This window comes from Mauremys reevesii, linkage group 14, assembly GCF_016161935.1.
Source record: "Mauremys reevesii isolate NIE-2019 linkage group 14, ASM1616193v1, whole genome shotgun sequence".
Lineage (NCBI taxonomy): Eukaryota > Metazoa > Chordata > Testudines > Geoemydidae > Mauremys > Mauremys reevesii.
The window spans coordinates 43,407,322-43,422,386 of NC_052636.1; the positions used below are offsets into that span (position 1 = coordinate 43,407,322).

The following is a 15,065-nucleotide window of genomic DNA, read 5'->3' on the forward strand; positions in this document are numbered from 1 at the left end:
CAACGGTGATCTATACAGATACAGATTATGTCAATAACGTCACAGGAGGTGACACGGCATCAGTGAGACTGATACTGGAATACTGCCTCCAGTTTTGGTGTCCTCGTTTGAAAAAGATGTTGTGAAATTGGAGCTGGAACAGCAAAGAGCCACCAAAGGTTCTGAGGGCGGGAGAAAACTGCCTTCTAGGCAGCTATTGAAAGAGCTCAACCTGATTAGCTGATCAAAAGAAGATTGAAAGGTGACTTCATTGAAGTGTTGAAGTGCTTCAGGGAGAGAAAAGATTTGGGAATTAAAGGGCTCTTGAATCAAGCAGAGAAAGGTATAACAAGACCCAATGGCTGGAAGATGAAAAGAGACAAATTCATATTACAACAAAGGCACAAATATTCAACAGCGAGGATGATTCACCACAGGAACAAGCTACCAAGGAAAATGGTGGATTCTCCATCTCTTGATGACATTTCATCTAGACTAAATGCCTTTCTGGAATGTATTTGCCCCCAAAGTAGCTATTGTGCCATACAGGAGGCCTGTGATATGCAGGGGGTCAGATTAGATGCTCTAATGGTCTCTTCTGGCCATAAAGTCGACTAATTTCTGAAAAACTGAGTGTAGCATTGGGAGCAGCATCTGATGTTTCCCTGTCTAGCCGGCTTGCTGCCTAGAACGAACGCTCCTTGAGTGGGGTGATCCACAGGGAGTAGCTCAAACCTCCAAAGTGCCTGGCCAGGGGCAGGACATTAGCCCAGCAAGGGAGGGGTGTGGCAGTGACATCACAAAGGCCTTTTGCAGGACCTCAGCCTATTGGTCCAAGGTGGTGGGGAGGTGGTGACCTCACAGAGAGATGCTGACATCAGCCAGGCAGGACAGGGACGAGGGGCCAGGGAAACCTCAGAGACCCCTGTGGCTTTGCTTCAGCAAGTCTCCTTCTCCAGGTCTCTCTTTGAGGACTGAGAGAGTATTCGGGTTCACGGATGTGAGCGCCAGGAGGAACTTTTTTCGAGTTTTCTCCTTCCCTTTGAGTGATTTTACTAGGAAACAGCCATCCCTGTTTAGAAGGTAAGAGCCTCCTGGAGGTTTGAAACCTGTTCAGTCTGATCCATCTGGTGACAGTTGAATTCTAGGCATGGAAAACACGAGCTTAAGGAGGCAGAATTTTATTCTGCACCTGTGATTTTGTCTCTTAGAATCACTGGGGACATAAGGGTTTGTCCTTTTTGTTTCACCTCTTGCTCCATCCACTGTCTGATCCCTCTTTTCTCTTCGTGTCTTCCTTCCTTTGTCCTTTCTCCTGTTCCCCTCCCAAAATCAGGTTTTTTTCTCCTGCTGATAACAGCTCACGTTAACTGTTCACTCTCGTTATAGTGTGTATGGCAACACCCATTTTTTCACGTTCTCTGTGTATATATATATCTTCCTACTGAATTTTTAACTGCATGCATCCGATGAAGTGAGTTTTAGCCCACAAAAGCTTATGCTCAAATACATTTGTTAGTCTCTAAGGTGCCACATGTTCTCTTTGTTCTTTTTGCAGATAAATTAATGGAGGTTAAGTCCATTAATAGATATTAGCCAGGATGGGTAAGGAATGGTGTCCCTAGCCTCTGTTTGTCAGAGAGTGCAGATGGATGGCAGGAGAGAGATCACTTGATCATTTCCGGTTAGGTTCACTCCCTCTTGGGCACCTGGCATTGGCCATTGTTGGCAGATAGGATATTGGGTTGGATGGACCTTTGGTCTGACCCACTATGGCCATTCTTATGTTCTTATGAAGGGAAGGGCACGGAGTTTCTGTAGTGTAGTGGTTATCACGTTTGCCTAACACGCAAAAGGTCCCTGGTTCAAAGCCAGGCAGAAACAGGATGGCTTCCTTTTCTCAGCTCCTAGTGGCCTGTCCCTGCTGTTGTAGGAACAGCAGTGATTTCTATGCTCAAAATGTCTGTTATACTTCCTTTCCCTCTCTGAATGCCTGTGAAGTGGCTTTCCCCCTCCTCCTCCCGCTCTCTCCTGCAATGCTTGGGGGATGAATGGGCTGGTTGAAGATCAGAAGAGCTTCCAGGTAGACAAGGTGTCTGGGACTCTCATTAGGCAGCACTCGCACACCCAGAGCAGGGACCCTGCATGGACACTGGCTGAGGTGGAGTGTGACCCACCAGATGCAGCCAAGTCATCTCTAGTCGCAGGCCATGAGGTTCAGGTCCTTAAAAGGGGAAGGGGCCCTGTGCTCAGCTGTGCTTTCACAATGCTGCCTAATGAGAGCCCCAGACACCTTGTCTATCTAGGAGCTCTTCTGATCTTCCAGTTGTTCAACCAGCCCCTTCATCCCACAACCATTGCCGGAGGGCGGGGAGGGGGAAAGCCACTGCACCGGCATTCAGAGAGGGAGAGGAGATGGGGCGGGGCGGCGGGGGGAGTGTAACCGACCTTTTGGGCATACAGGTTATATGCAGCACACAGATCACTGCTGCTCCTACAACAGGGTAAGTTCTCAAGCGGCATGTTTCTTACTTTGCCCATCTGCCAATTTTGATGATTATCGATGGAAATATTTTGCCATTGGGTTGTGCGTTTACACAGAAATTGACATTTACCAACAAATATGTAATTCTTCCAGTCCTGCCTAGTCTGCAGTTGATGGGTTTAGAGGGACACATTCACTCTTCCAGGTCCCCAGGCCAGGCCTGTGCTCTCAACTTCCCACACTGCTGGGATCCTTCCTGGTCTCCCTCAGACCTCTGCCCCCACCCCACTTCTGGGATCCTCCCCACACTGTCTAACTCCCCTGCTGGCAGGATCCCTTCCTGTTCCTTTCATTTCCTGTCTCCACCCTGGGCAAAAGCTCTGCACTGTTCCCACACCAGAAGTTGAACCCAGGCCCCATGGATGAAAACCAGGAATCCTGACCACTAGCCCATATGGGACTATTGGTGCATCTGACGAAGTGGGGATTCACCCACGAAAGCTCCTGCTCCAATACGTCTGTTAGTCTATAAGGTGCCACAGGACTCTTTGCTGCTGTTATTACTACAACTCTCTAAGCCAACCCTCGTGAACGCAGCAGGGACTAGCGTGACCAGATGTCCCGATATTTGGGCCTTTTTCTTATATAGGCTCCTATTACCCCCACTCCCTGTCCCGATTGTTCACATTTGCTGTCTGGTCACCCTAGCAGGGGCTGCACACAGGGCTGCATTAACCCTTCAGGTGCTGAGGTTTCCCTCACTCCATCCCCAGTGCCTGTGATCAGGAAACAGACATTAGGGCTCCCAGGTGCTGCACAGACCATGATTGAGATCGGGACCCCATATTGCGCTAGGTGCTGTACAATCCCTGGCCAACACTGGGACACCCAGGGGGTTCCCCTCAATTTATCTGAGCCTCTGCTGCCCAACTTCTTCTGACTCCATCTGGATCACCCAGGAGCGGTGACAGGGTTTCCTTTGCACCTTTCCAAACAGTCCTTCTTTCCCTGCCCCCTAATTCTGCTTTCACACCCTGGGCCCATCTCCTCCCTTCGTTCCCTCTACCCCCGCCCCAGGTGATTAGAGATGGAGGCAATTTCAGCCACTGGAGACAGCCCCAACGAGCGCTGCAGCCCGCCCCGGGTGCGGGGTGGTGGTGTTTGCAGACACAGGAAGGGAGCAGCTGGGAGCGGTGGGTGCTGGGAAGTAGGAGGCAGGAGAACAAATCCCGCGGGGGGGGGCAGCTCCTGGGGGCGGGGCTCTGGCACAGCCTGGGGCGGGGCAGCTCCTGGGGCGGGGCTCTGGCACAGCCCAAGGGGGTAGCTCCTGGGGGCGGGGCTCTGGCACAGCGGGGCCGGGGGCAGCTCCTGGGGGCGGGGCTCTGGCACATTGTGACGCAGGCAGGGGCGGCTCTAGAAATCGGGCTGCCCCAAGCAGCGCGGAGCGCTACGCCGCCCTTCCCCGGTCCCGCGGCGGGTCCCCTCTTCCCGCGGCTCCGGTTGAGCTCCTGCCGGCATGCCTGCTTGTCCCGGGCTCCGGTGGACCTGCCGCAGGCATGCCGGCGGGAGCTCCACCGGAGCCAAATGCCGCCCCCCCGGGAAACGGCCGCCCCAAGCGCCTGCTTGGCGCGCTGGGGTCTAGAGCCGCCCCTGGACGCAGGAGCCCGGGCTCAGCAGCTGCTCCCTGGTGGCCACGTGCTGCCGGCAGCGCTGGAGCCGCCCGGGCCGGAGCGAGCCGCTGTTCTCAGCTGCAGCAGGAGCTGCCCCGGCCCCGCTGGGCTCCAGGTGGGGACAGAGCCTGGGGCCTGGGGCTCCCCTGGGTGCGGCTGGCGGGGCGGGAGGAGAGGCCGGAGCTGCAGGCGGGAAGGGCGGGGCAGGCGGGGGTTGATCGGTCTCTGGGCACCAGGAGCCCTGGGGCAGAGTGTGTGTGTGAGTGTCCCGGCCCAGGCGTGCGCAGGGGAGCCCGGCACCCCAATGCCCTGAGCCCCGGCTGGGAGGCTGCTCCCCCTCCCGTGGGGCTCCGGGCGGGGAGGCTTCGGCGGCTGCAGGCGGGTGCTCGGCCCTGGAATGTCCCGCTGCCGGCAGCTTGTGGCGCCCGCATGGAGCTTTTCCGGGCGGCCTGGCGCAGCTGCGATCAGCTGTTTGCTGGGCAGGCTCCGCTCCGCTGCTCCCCCGCTCCTGGGGCTGAGTGAGCCCCCAAACAGCCCCAGGGGTCGGTGGGGGCAGGGCCAGCAACAGCAGAGCCCCCGCTCCCCTGGGGCTGCCCCGCCCGCTCGGGCTGGGGACTCTGCCAGGGCCCCCGCGGGTAGCGCTGCTCCCTGCCCGCCAGGCGCGGCTCCGGCCACAGCCGCGGCGGGTGCCGTGGGGCGCCCAGCGGTGGGGGGGCGGGGGCAGGTTGGGGGGAGGAGAAGCTCCAGGTACCGGCGGGGGGGGAGCTGGGGGGGGGAGGAGAAGCCCCGCTGGGTTGGTAGGTGGGGTGGGGAAGAAGCCCCGGGCCCCAGCAGGAGCTGCACTGGGGCGGGGGGGTGGAGAGGGAGACGAGCCGCCCTGGGGCAGGGAGGAGAAGCCCCGGACCCTGGCAGAAGATGTGGGGCTGAAGTCCCCGGCTCGGTAGCTCCAGCCACCTTAGTGGCAGAAGTTGCAGGGCTGAAGCCCTGACTCCCCTCTGTGTGGAGCTGGCCTGAGCCTCTCGCTCCCATCCCCTGTGGAGCTGGCTCCTCTCCGGCTGTGGAGAAATTCAGCCCCAATCTCCCATGTTGGTATCTCCATTTCCCCCACCCCCATCACCCAGCCATGGATGGATGTAGCCCAGGAGGCAGGGTCAGTGTTGGCCCCATTGGGCAGGCGGGATCTAGGGCACAAGGAGGTCAAGTGACTTTCCCAAGGCTAAGCAGGGAGTCTGTGGCAGAGCAGAGACTCAAACCCAGAACACCTGAGCCTGAGTCCTGTGCTTTAACCACTAGGCAACCTTCCCCCCGGAGGAGAGGGAACCTCCTCTGCAACTTTGAGTGTGTGGGTGGGAGCAGCCACTAGACAGAGCTGCCAGGAGGGGGGGAGGAGGGTTGGATAGGTGGGGGGGTTATGGGGGGTGGGGTGGGGTCTCTGGAGTGGGTGGTCAGGGGACAAGGAGCAGGAGGGTTGGATGGGTTGAGGGTTCGGGAGGTGGAGCGGGATTGGAGCAGGCAGGGAGCAGAGGGAGTTGGATGGGTTGGGAGTTCTGGGGGTCCTGTCAGGGGGCGGGGAGCTGTTGGATGGGGTGTGGGAGTCCCGGGGGTCTGTCTGGGGACAGGAGTGTGGATAATGGTTAGGGGGAAAGGTAGGGGGTAGGGTCCTAGGGAGGCAGTTACAGTGCAGGGGGTGTCTCAGGAGGTAAGTCAGGGGACAAGGAGCAGGGGTTGGGGGTTCTGAGGGGGGCAGCCAGGGGGCAGGAAGTGGGAGGCAGTGGATGGGGTGGGGCTAGGGCGGGGCTCCCTGGGTGCGCACCCTAATGAAATGTGCTGCACACGCCTATGGTCACGGGGGTGAGTCACTCACATCCTTTTCCTGTTTGTGCCATTTCTTTCCGTCTCAAAATCTGATAACAATTCTCTCTGGTTCTTCCCCTTCTCTCTCCCCTCCCCACATGTGGCTAGAAAATCCAAGGAGATTCCCTCGTTTTCCCTAAAATTATTGAGACTCTAGTCTCTTATTTTCCCTATTCTCTCCGTAATTCTTAAATTCTGCTCAGCTTTGGGATGTGAACCCAGCCCGTTTACCTGCAGCAATTTGTCCTTGGGTAGGTGGAATTTGCTGTCCTGTGTCACTCCCCCAGCATGGGTGGTGGTTAGTGGGTGCTGGCTGGGGGAGCCCGCAGACACGGCTGCCTCTGGGGGGGAGACGGGGGGGCCGGTCTCTGCCAGAGACAGGACATGGCCGCACAGGAGGGGAAGGGAGGAGCTAGTGTCCCTATGGAGCCTGCCCAGCCCCTTTGGTTCTGCTCCTTTCCAGCATTTTGTTCAGAGACTTTATTACTGGGGAGGCTGAAAAATCTCCCTGTGGGCTTAGCCTGGCAGGAGGGGCCAGATCTCCCCGGCAATAAAGAGCTGGAGCATGTTCCCAGCATGGCAGAGCCTAGGTTGTGTCTCTGCAGGGAAAGAGCCTGGGGGAATCGTGATGTGACATGAACTAAAGCCTGTTCTGAAACCTCCACAACTGCCCTTCTCGCCCTGCCAGGCTGCAGGATGCCGTCCGTGTTTCGCTCCAGCTCATCCCATCCTCCCATGGGACAGGGAAGGGAAATGGCTGCAGTGGAGCCAGCTCAGGAAGGGATTATGGGAGGTTTGCTGGTGGGTTCCTGCTGGAGGGGAGGGACAGCAAATACACCGGAGGGAGGTTTGGGCAGTCTGGTTTGGACGTTGGAGTAGCCAAAACATTCCCAGGGGGGAGAATGGGAGGAGGCCAGGGTGTAGCAAACCTGTTGGGACTTGTTCAATATGCGGCTTCCATTCTAGGAACAGACCCATGAGGTTGGAAGGTGGAAATGCTCTAATTTGTGGGACAGGAAACAACCCCCCTCAGTGGAGCTAGGAAAACAGACCAGACTCCCAGGGCTGGAGCCCGACCTGATTAACCAGCAGCTGCTGTGAGATGTGAGGGGCACCCACCAGGGAGGCTTAGGGGGGTTCTTAACCTTTTTCTTTCTAAGGCCCCCAACGTGCTATAAAAACTCCACTGCCCTGCATGTGCCTGGTTCTCTGCATATAAAAGCCAGGGCTGGCGTTAGGGGGTGGCAACCAGGGCAGTTGCCTGGGGCCCCATGTGACAGCCCCCCCCCCCCCCGCAAAGCTAATTGCTCAAGCTTTGGCTTCAGCCCCTGGTGGCAGGGCTCATGGCCCCAGGCTTCAGCCCCAGGTCGGGATTTTTGGGCTTTCTTCACTTGGTCCAAGTGTGTATGACACGGGCCTGCTTGAGGCCCCTGAAACCTGCTCGCAGCCCCCCAGAGGCCCAGGGACCCCTAGCTGAGAACCACGGCCTTAGGGGATGTGCCCCTCCCCCACACCCAGCTCCAGGGCTGGCCTTAGAGAAAATGGGGCCTTGGGTGAACTTGTATTTTGGTGCCCCCATCCCCTGGCCCCCGGGCTCCCCACCATCATGTCCAGACCCCGATGCCTCCCTCTAGGGCTTAGTTTGTATTGAAAGAGGCGCCAGAGCTCAGCCCCGGCTCAAATTCAGCACTGGCAGGGCGGCCTCACAGCAGCGGCTGCTGGCCGAGCGCCCAGCTCTGAAGGCCGTGCCACCGCCAGCAGCAGCGCAGAAGTGAGGGTGGCCTGGTGTGTGGTGTATTGTGCAGCCTTTTATTTTATGTAAAGTGCAGTTTGTAATGTGGCATTTCACCCCCGCGGGGTCGGCTCTGGTGGCGACAGTTTCAAGCTTAACAGAGTGAAAGTCGCCTCTGCTACTTGCTTCAAATGTACAGTCTCTAGGAACACACAAAGACCAAGGGAAGTGACCACACAGACATTCACAAGCACAAGGTCTAGTCGGTTTTACAAGTTTTATTAAAGTTACAGTTAAGGTTATGACGACCCAAGTGCACAGAAATTCTATAAAGACCTGTGCAAAAGTTACAACTCTAGTTCTACTCACAACAATAGTATTAGGGTCTGATGTGTCTCTCATGGATTGATCATCAGTAGAGGGATGGTTCCTGCTGGAGTTTCCCACAGGAACTCAATTTTCCTGCTCTGGGCACCCCCTTTTATAACGTGATTCTGATTATACCTCATTAGCATTGACACACAACCTGTGTCCTGTGGTTAAGGCACATTTGGAAACAGAGATGCCTTTCCAGATTTTTTTTTATTTAAAATTAATCTTCTGGCTAATTGTTCACCCTGTTACCACTTGGTACCTCTTTTCCCATCATCTTAGGGCATCGGGTTATTCCTCGGCCATTTACTTCTGTCAGCATTTCCTAGCTCCAAGGCCTAAAATAGCGAAGTTAAAATCTTGCAGGTCTCAGCCTACAGGCCTTGTGGTTCAACCCTATTTACTTAGATACCTAATACATGATTATTCTCGTTTCAGACCGATCAATCAATTCTCTATTTAGCATACAGTGATTCCATGTGACATAACGTGTTAGTTATTTATAACACCACACAGTAAATGAACAGTAAACTAAAATCACTGGCTGCCGTTCCCACCCTTACTCCTACACTGCTGCTGTGGCCTGTGGTGCCGGGCGCTCTGCCTGCAGCTCAAGCCGGGCTTTGCGCTCTCACACGGGGGCTGCATCTTGCTGGAGCCCCAGATACCCTGCAGCCCTGTGGCCGCTCCTGGCTCACCAGGGGCCATTTCAGATTTTGGGGCGGGGGCAACTTTAACTGTGATTCCAGGGGCTACTGAGGCACCTGAAAACTGTAGGGTTTTTTGCAGAAAATAACTTAGAAATTCACTGACGAGCACTCTATCTAATTGTTATATAAAGAAAGATAAATATTTACTGACTCCAATTACAGCCACATATTAAATGTAAAATTAAATTTAGAACAATCAGGAGATAATACAGCAAGATATTCCCTATCCCAAGCCTTGAGGTATCCGTTCTGGAGCTTTGACGCAGGTATCAGAAACACAAGTTTGATACTTTGCACCCTCTCTTTCGTAGAGATAAATAAATATAGAGAAAGGAAGCAGATTTTACTTAACACTCTGTGTTACTGCCATTATCTCCTCTATTTTAGTCAATTGTTTTTCACTCCACTGACAACGTATTTACTTACTTTTATATACGGTTCTGGCCTCCCTCCCTTTCCCCAGCCAGCTCCAAACTGAAACCCCTCCTCCAGCCGTCTCCTCCAGCCACACCTCCCGGCTCCTCCTCCAGCCTTTGTCCACTTTCCTCGGGCAGAAGGTGTCACCTGGCCCCATCCCCCTCCTGGGCTCAGGTTACATGCTCAGCTATCGCCCCTCAAGTGAAGTCACACCCTGATATCCCATCCCCAATGCAGACAGTCCCAGTAAAACTCTCCCGCAACATCCCCAGCTCAATCCTCCCCACTCCCTCCTTCGTCACAGACTAAAAATACAATCTGAAGATAAGTGATCTTCATCTGCACAGTGTCTGAAGTTTTGAGTTTAGCTAATTTTTTCAAACGAGCCCTGCTCAGGTAAATACATGCAACATGTACAGTCTGTTATTTGCTAGTACCATTTAAATAACGAATGACAAAGCACAATACGGCCACAACAGTAATAATGATAATTACGCCAGCCAGGACAGGTGAGGCATTTTAGAACTCGTTACTCAAAGAACTGAATTTAAGCATAAGACAGAAATAAAATGATGAAATGCACAGACCAGTTAAAAAGCTAAAATACCAGCACTGTCATCCTGACCGAATGTGAAAGAATAAAATTACAGAGACTACATGTACTTTGCGCATTTTGACAGGAAGTAAAAGGAAGTAATAACAGTAACTGACGTGTCTGTGGTGGGGTGAGTGTGTGTGTGTGGGTGGGGGGGAGGGGTGAGACACACCCGCTGTCACTTCCAGCCCAGCGGCACTCACTAGTCCGAAGGCTCGTTCACACGGCAGCAGGGGCCAGCAGCCCCCACTCCTGACCCAGAGGCAGCAGCACAGAATCTTGTCCCCCCAGCTCAGCTCAGCAGAGACTGGGCACAGAGGCAGGAGGGTGGGGGCCACCCCTCCTCCCCCACACAGCACAGGAAGCTCCTGGGAGCAGCTTGTCCAGGGCAGCTCCAAGTGGGGGGAGGGGGCAGGGCTGCAGGAACAGCTGCAGGGGCAGACAGCTGAAGAGAAGTGGGGGGAGGAGAGACAGGACACCCCTGTTGGAAGAACCCCCACAGCAAGGCCCCCCTGCACTGTCATGTCATCTGCCCCCCACTAAGTCTGGCCCCGTCCAGCTCTTCACAATGAGAACAACGCTGGGCTCCCTGCCAGCGAGCTCTCCCTGCACCCTGCCAGGGCCTCCATCTCCTGTGTCCGTCTGTGGCTAGTAGGGGGGGATGGATCTGCTGGGAGAGACAAGGGGCTCTCACTTCGTCCCTCCCCCTGGCGTTTCCTGGATGCTCTGAGCGGGGTGGGGTGGGACTCTGTCGACTATCATCCACCAGAGCTTCCATTTGATTGAAAGTGGGGCTGTGAGTGGGGCAGCAGGTACTGAGTGTTGGACTCTTGCTCTTTCAGGGGCCGGTGACCTTCGAGGAGGTGGCTGTGTATTTCACCAGGGAAGAGTGGGCTCTGCTGGAGCCCGCTCAGAGAGCCCTCTACAGGGATGTCATGCAGGAGAACTATGAGACGGTGACCTCGCTGGGTAAGGAGTCCTGTCCCCTGGCTTATTAGAAGCTGTGGGGTCTCTAAAGAACCTGAGCAGTAATAACTTTATACCTTTATTCATCATTCAAGTTTTGACAAGTTTCCTTGCCCCCCCCCTTTTTTGCCTTATCTCCCACCCACTAGAATAATTTTTAGACATTTGTCATCAGTCATTTTAAAATTGCATTTAATGCGTCCTTATTGGCTACATTAATCACTGTAGCTTTCATGCCTTTTCCTCGTTTTAAGAGGAAAATACGCCTCCTGTAGAATTCTAAATTGAGTAAATAGGTGTGTGACCGATGCAGGGCTTGTGTGACAGTCAGATGAGCTCATCTTTTGATAGAAGAGAATATAATGTTGTCAGTCAGGAGCCCAAAGGTGAAAGAACAGAGCCATGTGAGACGAGGAGAAGGGGTGGGGGGAGTAGCTAATTCTGTGATGCCTGGACATGGGGAAGGTGTGTGCAGGGTTAGAGTTAAGATGGAGAAAGGAGGGATGAGGTTGTGAGAGACAAGGAGGGAACAGAAGAAGCTCCCAAGATGCCGGGAGGTGGTGCCGGCTGAGAGTAATGGGAAGAAGGGGAGGGGAGTGTGGGGGAAGGGCACCTGGGAAGTGGGCTGGGTGGGTCAGTGGGAGGGAGGAGAGGTTTGGGGATCCAGAGCTGTGGGGGATCCCAGACCTTTAACCCCGAATCCCTACCCAAGCCTTGTTCTGGAGCCTACACTCCAGTTTTCTTTCTGTTCAGTTTCACTTGTATACATTTTTTCCCCAAATATTATTTGAACTCTTGACCTCCCTCTCCCACTCATTACCCCCCTCCCCATATAACCTCCCCATCTCTGTGCACAGCGACCCCGACCACCGATCCTGACTCCTTGCTGCATCCTCCCTCCCAGAGCAGGGCCCCTACCCAGGCACAAATGGGCACTTTGTTGATGATGTCACAGGGTGGTGGTGTAGCCTGTGCAATTTTTACACCTATAAGATTACGTATTGGGGCACAGCTCACCCTTGTTCATGGCTACTCACAGTTAATTGAGAAGATGAAATTTGGTGAAACACAGAAACTTGATTGAATGGAGACAGTTATAATTGAAATCATAGACAAGGATCAATCTACATAACGTACCCGTCGCTGAATTGCCACCGAATCCACGGGACCGGCGGATCTCCGCAGGCAAGCCACCAAAGGCTGCCTGACTGCCGCCCTCACAGGGACATCCAGGGTGGCCCCCGCGGCTTGCCATCCCGGGCACGTGCTTGGATAGGAACTCACATGCCTCTCCTTTTTCACCAGGGTTTGAGGATTGCAGCTTGTCCTCCACTGTGTTCACTGGACTAATGTCCAGTTCCTGTGCGTTGCTTTCTCTCCAGGGGCTGTGAGCGGTGTGTGTGTGAGAGAGGTGGGAATTTTGGTGATACTTGTATGATGCCAATACACACCTCAGTTTCCCTCTGTGATTGGTATTGCTATGATTATAAAAAGCAGGAGACGTGAGGTGTTTTGTCACGTAGCTGTCATGGAGTAATATGAATGGGGCATTAAGGACAGGCTGGGAACAACCTACATCAGTGGAATACCCAACAGAGACAAGGGAATGATTGTCACCTGTCCATGGGAGGATCGCCTCTTGGCTGAGTGAAGCACACATGGACTCGTTACATTTTTGGGAGCAGGAATAACTGGGCTCATAGACGCAGGGAGCTCTACTGGAGCAAAGACAAACGGACAGGTGCAGTTAAAGGAAACCAAAGCGTTTTCTACAGAAGCCTGGCTCAAGGGCATTGGCCAGTATGGACTATATTGTCTTCTTCATTTCCTGTGCTAATCTAAGGACTTTCCAGTGCTGTGTTTCTGGTTCACTAATGAACCCTGCTATGTTTTAACAGTCTGCCCAGTGCCACAGCAAAAACTTGCTCTGTGCATTGACTGAGGAACAGTCTCTGAACAGGAGTGTCATTCAGCTGGACCTGCTGGCAGAGCTCACAGGTTGAAGTAGGAGTGTTGAAGCCAGAGGCTTCCCAAGCACTGTTTAAAAGCCCAGGCATTGCACAGATCCCATGGATCCATGACAGTGCCAGTGTGCCTAATGGGGAAAGGATATAAAACAAGACAAGGATCTAAATGCATATTTTGCATGGTCCCCTCATCAGTGCTCATGGGAATCCCTGATCATTTCCAACGTGTATTAAAATCTTCCTTAAAAGCTCACCTCTTAGTTACCAGGTCATGTCAGTTATGTCAGAGGCCTCCCGCTTCCCTGGTTCTTGTCCCGCAGACAGCAAGCAGCAAAAGACCAGAAGTCTGAAGCACAGACAATGCCATGTAAGAGAAGGCCCTTACAAATACAGACAGTGATTTTGATTCTCTCTTTTCACACTCCTGTAAGTAGCTAAGTGATAAAAAATACCCCTAAGTTCTTAAGCTATAGGCTTTACAGGCAGGCCTGAATATCTCTATTCTAACAGTGGGTTCTACCCCTTCCCCCATTCTGTGTCTGTCTGGTCTATTTAGATTGTAAATTCTTCAGGGCATGGGCCATCTACTATTCTCTGTTTGTACTTTGCCTAGCACAATGGGGACCCACTGTTAGTTTGTTCTTAGGCATGAAGGTAATGCATATGATTAACAACTCTCCTGCCACTTTGAGCCAAGGAAGCTGGCCTTGTGATGTTACTGCTTAAAAATGAGCTGGGGGTAAAACCATGGAATATTCTTTGTGACAAGTATCCCACAAATTCCACTGACCTCCCTTGTTTTCTTTGCCTGGAGTAGGGCTTCCAGATTCCAAACCTGATGTGATCTCGCAGCTGGAACGAGGGGAAGAGCCGTGGGTCCCAGATCTCCAGGGCTCTGAGAAAGAAGTGCTCCCGAGAGCTGCCTGCAGAGGTGAGGACTTGGTTAAACCAACTCAAAAACTGGCTGTGAATTCAGGAAACATTTGGGATGCCCTACAAAGACCCTGTGAGCTCTCCAAGTTCAGGATTGTTCCCTGCAGATGTGGAATCATTAGGCAGATGTGACTCATGGCTTCCCACCTATACTCTGACAAGTGGCAGCAGGTCCCTGCCCAATGTAGCTTTCCCCAGAGTGTTCTGGTGAGATGCGGACTAAAGCTGATCCTTTCCTCTCTCCTCTGGGGAAGGGTTTGGGGAAAACCAGCTCCTGGTCGGTTTGATCTTTCCCACACATATTTTGGTTTGTTCATCCCTTTTACCATTCCTCTCTCTGACATTTCCTTTCTCTCCGGTGCAGGGAGTGACCTATGTCTGGATTCTCTCTGTCTCCCATCAGGTGATGGGCTGGTGAGTGAGAATGAGGAGCAGAAACCCCAGCAGGAAGATGCTGAGCAACTAGAACCACATGGAACGTTGTCAGGAAGATCCAAAGGGAATGTTTCCGGGAGTTGTGCACTCCCAGAAAAAGAAACAGGCTGTGAGACTCAGCAGAGGTCAGAAGAAAACTTAAGTAGTCTCTCAGACCTTATTCCACACGAGAGAATCAACTTGGAAGAGACACGCTACACATGCCACGAGTGTGGGAAAAGCTTCAATGGGAGCTCAGACCTTGTCACTCATCAGAGAATACACAGAGGAGAGAGACCCTACATGTGCTCCGAGTGCGGGAAAAGCTTCAGTCAGAGCTCTACCCTTATCACACATCGGAGAATCCACACAGGTGAGAAACCTTATGGATGTTCTGAGTGTGGGAAACACTTCATTGATAGTTCAACCCTCATCTCACATCAGCGAATTCACACAGGAGAGAGACCCTATACGTGCTCTGAGTGTGGGAAAAGCTTTAGTCGGCGCTCACACCTTATCACACATCTTAGAATCCACACAGGAGAGACGCCCTACACGTGCTTTGAGTGCGGGAAACGCTTCACTGATAGTTCAGCCCTCATATCACATCAGAGAATCCACACAGGGGAGATGCCCTATACATGCTCCGAGTGCGGGAAACGCTTCAATTGGAGCTCACACCTTATCAGGCATCAGAAAATCCACGTAAGAGAGAACTGTAATAAATGCCTTGACTAGGGCTGAGCAAAGATTTTTTTTTTTAAATCACATTTGCTAATTCCCACATAGTGATCTTTGCACCACCTTCACCGTAGTAGCTCAGCTCCCCCAGATGAGTTGCCTGCTTCTGCCTTTTCCAGCTCACCCTTCTTTGGGGTCAGTCCTATGATTTTTTCTATTGAGTCGTAGGAGTGTATGTCATAGAACCATAGAATATCAGGGTTGGAAGGGACCTCAGGAGGTATCTAGTC

At 53.2% G+C, this 15,065-nt stretch overlaps 1 non-coding gene across 1 annotated transcript; it reads left to right on the top strand.

Moving 5' to 3' along the window:
* The first annotated feature begins 1,790 nt into the window (after nt 1–1,790).
* TRNAV-AAC lies at nt 1,791–1,863 on the top strand. Its single transcript has one exon. It is a non-coding gene; the product is annotated as a tRNA-Val (tRNA).
* The last annotated feature ends 13,202 nt before the right edge of the window (nt 1,864–15,065 follow it).